Below are 5,244 nucleotides of genomic sequence, written 5' to 3'. Positions count from 1 at the left end.
GGTGTTTCTTTCAGATCTGCAAATGGTAAAAAATGTTACATTCAGGTTGGTAATGTGCATCTGTTTCTTTCTGCTTCATTTTGTGAAAGGGAATTTTTGTCATTTGAAGTGTTTGATTTTTATTTTACATTCCCTTTGTACAGAGACTTCATTTGGATGTTCTCTGCCCTTTGCCATTCGTCTGGAAATGTCCCATCTTTTTCTGGCACCAGCAATATCAGGCAAGGGTAAAGATTTTAGTTGGCTGACTATATTTCACAGTTCAAGGGCACCCTCTGCTGTTGACCGAAGAGAACTGCAGTTTCATTAATGTTACAGTTTTGGTGGGGTAGTTTTACTTTTTAATTTTGTTCTAGTGGCACTTTTAATTTTCCAAAATATATTTATCCTTCTCAGATGTGAATCATGTTTTTTGTTTCTTGATCTCTGCGGTTTTTTCAAGTGCATGTATTCATTTTGTGAAAATTCAGTGAGCTGTACACTTTGTATGTGCATATGATATTTCAATAAAAAGCTATAAAAAAACTTAAGTTAATAATTATCTAACACCTAATGAATGAAACACAGAATTATATTTGACAAAATAGAATTCTACTCTCCAACTTTGTTATGCCCTGCCTGTTATTTTTGTCCATTTGTTACTCTAAAAGTTATATTTTGTACACGTGCCTAACAGGTATGTTTTGTAAGTACACTTAAAGGTATCTTAAAATTACTTGTTTTTGAATCATTTGATACTTACCACCAATATTTTCAAAGTGTTTTTATCATTCATGAATTCTTTATGTTGATTCTTCTTACAGGTAGCTGAAGTACAGCATCATAATTTTTACTGGAAAATAGCCACAACGAAGGAACACCATAATTTCACCATGAAAACCAGCACAACCTTACGCAGATGACAAACATTTCCCCTCCAAACTTGTTAGAACTATATTTGGGCTGACCAAATTAACCAGAATTAATTCTATTCATGAGGGAGCAGGAAGTAACTTGATAAAATGCTCTGAGTTTATATATCATTATCAAATAAATAGTATAATTTTAAAGGAAAAAAACTTGTTAGGCAATGTTCTGTTATTTTCTGACATCACATATTGGGACAGAATGTAAGGCCAACCTGGTTTTTACAAATTCCATGGTCTAATTTTGTTGTTGTTGTTAGTGTATAAAAATAGCATTGACTTAAAATTTTTAAATTTATTTAATTAATTAATGTATTTATTTTGAGACAGAGTCTCACTCTGTTGCCCAGGCTGGAGTACAGTGGCACAATCTCGGCTGACTGCAATCTCTGCTTCTTGGATTCAAGTGATTATCCTGCCTCAGTCCCCGGAGTAGCTGGGTCACAACGCCTGGCTAATGTTTGTATTTTTAGTAGAGAGGGGATTTCACCATTTTGGCCAGGCTGGTGTCAAACTCCTGACCACAGGTGATCCGCTGCCTTGGCCTCCCAAATGCTGGGATTACAGGCGTGAGCCACTGTACTCAGCTGAGTTTTTTGTTTTTTTGTTTTTTTTTAAATGAATGTATTCTGATTTTTTTTTTCTTTTTCTTTTTTTTTTTTTTGAGACAGAGTCTGCACTCACTCAGCCTGGAGTGCAGTGACGCCATCTCAGCTCACTGCAAGCTCCGCCTCCCGGGTTCACATCATTCTCCTGCCTCAGCCTCCTGAGTAGCTGGGACTACAGGTGCCTGCCACCGCGCCCGGCTAATTTTTTGCATTTTTAGTGGAGATGGGGTTTCACCTTGTTAACCAGGATGGTCTCAATCTCCTGACCTTGTGATCTGCCCACCTCGGCCTCCCAAAGTGCTGGGATTACAGGCGTGAGCCACCGCGCCCGGCTCCTGGTTTTTTTTTTACTCTTCTCTTGACATACTTCTCACACACCGCATTGTGTTGCATAAGAAGAATTACATGGTTTTGAATTACAGATAAAGATGGACAGTGTCTGTGTGGTAAATACGTGGTAGTTTCTGGGTGACTTTTTATGTGCTTCGTATGAAAAATGATCGTACGTAAAACTATCTCTTTTGGAAGGAACATAATCTGGACCATTCAGATACACTGAAATTCAGCTGTTTTCTACATCATCTGTGTGGGTGTAGCTAAAATATGAGGTTTTAAGCTTAAAAACAACTTCTGCATGTTATTTGGAAATATTTTTTACTTAATTTCTCAACCACCCCAAAACTTAATGGGCAAATTTAAAATATGCATTTAATGCCTTAGTATTTTAGAGTGTAGCCTTCAACAAAGTCCTTTGAGCCTCACTGTAAAAAATATTATTGACTTTTTAATATAAATCTTGTGTCCCATGTCCTTGCTAATTCATTACTTCTAATAGTCCATCTGGCGATTCTTTTTAATTTTCTGCTTATACAATTGTATCATTTTTGAATTATGAAACATATTTCCTAAATTCCATCTGCTGTTTCTATTGGGCCTCTGTTCCCTTGCTTTGCTGTGAAATAGCAAGTGCCTTGAAGGAAGAAGGCAGTAAACATGAGGTTGGCCTCATTAGTCTCAGGTATCACAGTTCCTCAAATCCTGTCCTAGTTACACGTTCTCCAAATAATTTAAAACAGCTTTTTAATGTATATGGCATATCTTTTACAGTTGTTTTCTGTAGGAGATTTATAATCTGTATATAAACTATTCCATTATGGCTGGACCAAAATGCAGCCTGACTTTTTCCTTTGTTTGTTAACTTTATTTTCTGTTTACATGCTGATAGAATTTATTCTTTGCTCTTAACATTTAATATTAACCAAGAAATATATAGGACCTTCCATTATTTGCTTCATGGGAATCCTTTCAATATGCAGTTTCAGGTCTTTATTCAGTTTTTATTTAATATTCATCAAATATTATTCCATTTATGTTGTTCATAACTCAGTAAAAATAGCCACAATTAAAGAGCAATTCTTTGTAGTTTCATCGGTAAGACCAACATCTGCCTGCATTTACCCTCCTTGGTTGAAGGATCTGTCCTCTGGATCAGACCCAGTTCTTCCCTTGTGAATTAACCTATTAATCTCCTTTGTCTTCAGTTCACTCCTGCCTACTCAGCAGCATCAGCAGATAAACACACTCCAGTACCTCCCATCTTAGGAGAAGAGAAATCTGCCCTTCCCACGGGACTCCGCCCAGGCTCTGTCTCACTCTTGGTTCCCTATCAGAGTGAAACTTACGGAAATTCTCTCGCTTTCTTTCTTCATTCTCTTCCATTCTCTCTTCAGCTTCCTTAATCTGGCTTTCCCCTCCCTAACTCCATTAAAGCTTTTCTTGTCAAAGCTACCTACCGATAGCCTCCATGTTAAAATACTGTCAATACTCATGTCTCACTTGACCTCTCAAAAGCACGCAGAATACGTTTTTCCTTTGGCTCTGGTGACCACAGGTTTGTCAGTATTTTTCACCTATTTCCACATCTTTTTTTTTTTTTTTTTTCTCTATTTAAATTCCCTCTCTAGACCGGGAGTGGTGGCTCATGTCTGTAGTCCCAACACTTTGGGAGGCCGAGGTGGGCGGATTGCCTGAGGTCAGGATTTCAAGACCAGCCTGGCCAACATGGCGAAACCCTGTCTCTACTAAAAATACAAAAATTAGCCGGGCGTGGTGGCGGGTGCCTGTAATCACAGCTACTTGGGAGGCTGAGGCAGGAGAATCGTTTGAACCTGGGAGCCATCAGTTGCAGTGAGCCAAGATCGCGCCATTGCACTCCAGCCTGGGTGACAGAGTGAAACTCCATCTCAAGATAGTTAGTTAGATAGATAGATAGATAGATAGATAGATAGATAGATAGATAGATAGATAGATAGATTCCCTCTCTAGATTATCTAATCTAGTCTCTTGACTTAAATATCACTTACATGCTAGTGACTCCCAAAGGTAGCCATTTTCATTTCTGGACATTCCCTTGAGAGATGGGGTTATCTGTCTAGTAGTTCATTTAACATACGCACATGGATGTCTAATGGATATGAAAGCTAAGACAGTAAAAATTAACTTCATTCTTTTCCCCTGACATGGTGACTGGCATGTGTTTTGTCACCTGTTCTCATTTGCCCCCATTTCAGTAAACAACCCCATCAAATAACTGTTCAACTGAAAAACTTAAGGGTTGGCTGGGTGCAGTGGCTCATGCCTATAATCCCAGCAGTTTGGGCAGATCATGAGGTCAGGAGATCGAGACCATCCTGGCTAACACAGTGAAACCCCATGTCTACTAAAAATACAAACAATTAGCTGGGTGTGGTGGCGGGCGCCTATAGTCCCAGCTACTCGGGAAGCTGAGGCAGGAGAATCGCTTGAACCCAGGAGGCGGAGGTTGCAGTGAGCTGAGATCATGCGACTGCACTCTAGCCTGGGCAACAGAGTGAGACTTCGTCTAAAAAAAAAAGAAAAAAGAAAAACATAAGAGTCATCTGTGATCCCTCAATTGCCTTCTGCCAGATGCACGTGCAAAACACATTCCCCAAATTTTACTACTTTTTTGCCTGCTACCACTGAAGTTCAAGGCACCATCATTTCTCACCAGTACCTGCTTTCTAAGTGGGCTCCATGGTTCCATGCTTGGCCTCCCCAACACATCCTCCACATGGCACAAGAATTACCCCCCTTTAAAACGTGGTTTGTATCACATCATCCTCCGAACTGAACCCACCAGTGGCTGCCTAGGAGTAAACACCAAATTCTTGACCACAGTCTACAGTGTGTACATGCTGTGGTCCCTGCCAACCTTTCTGATCTCATTTTTTATTGTTCTCATGGCTTTTCTTACCACTCTTTTCACTGGCACTCTTTTTGTTCCTCAAAACTCATTCCCACTGCAAGGTCTTAGTATTCAGCAGTTTCTTCTGTTGGAAATGCTCCTTCTTCACCTCTTTCCAGGATTAACTCTTTTTTTCCAGTAACCAGGTCTCATCTTAAATGTTGCCTGCCTTCCCTGAACCCACCTCTTCCTGACGTTCTCTTTATCATCAGGAAAGGCAGGGTAACGCTGTGATAACAGATTGCAGTGGCTTAAAACAACAAAGATTTCCTTCTTGCTCACCGTACGTTGCAGGTTGCAGGTTGGCTGAGGACCCCAATCCATGCTGTCCTCACTATGGGCTGAGGGAGCCATAGTGCCAGTCACCATGTCAGGGGAAAAGAAGGCTCTGGAGGCGCTGCAAAGACAACCAAACGCTTGGCCTGGAAATGACCCTCCCCCTCCCCCTTCTTCCCTCCCTCCCTCC

The sequence above is a fragment of the Mandrillus leucophaeus genome, unplaced genomic scaffold (genome assembly GCF_000951045.1).
Source record: "Mandrillus leucophaeus isolate KB7577 unplaced genomic scaffold, Mleu.le_1.0 Scaffold5, whole genome shotgun sequence".
NCBI lineage: Eukaryota > Metazoa > Chordata > Mammalia > Primates > Cercopithecidae > Mandrillus > Mandrillus leucophaeus.
This window is presented reverse-complemented; position numbering follows the sequence as displayed.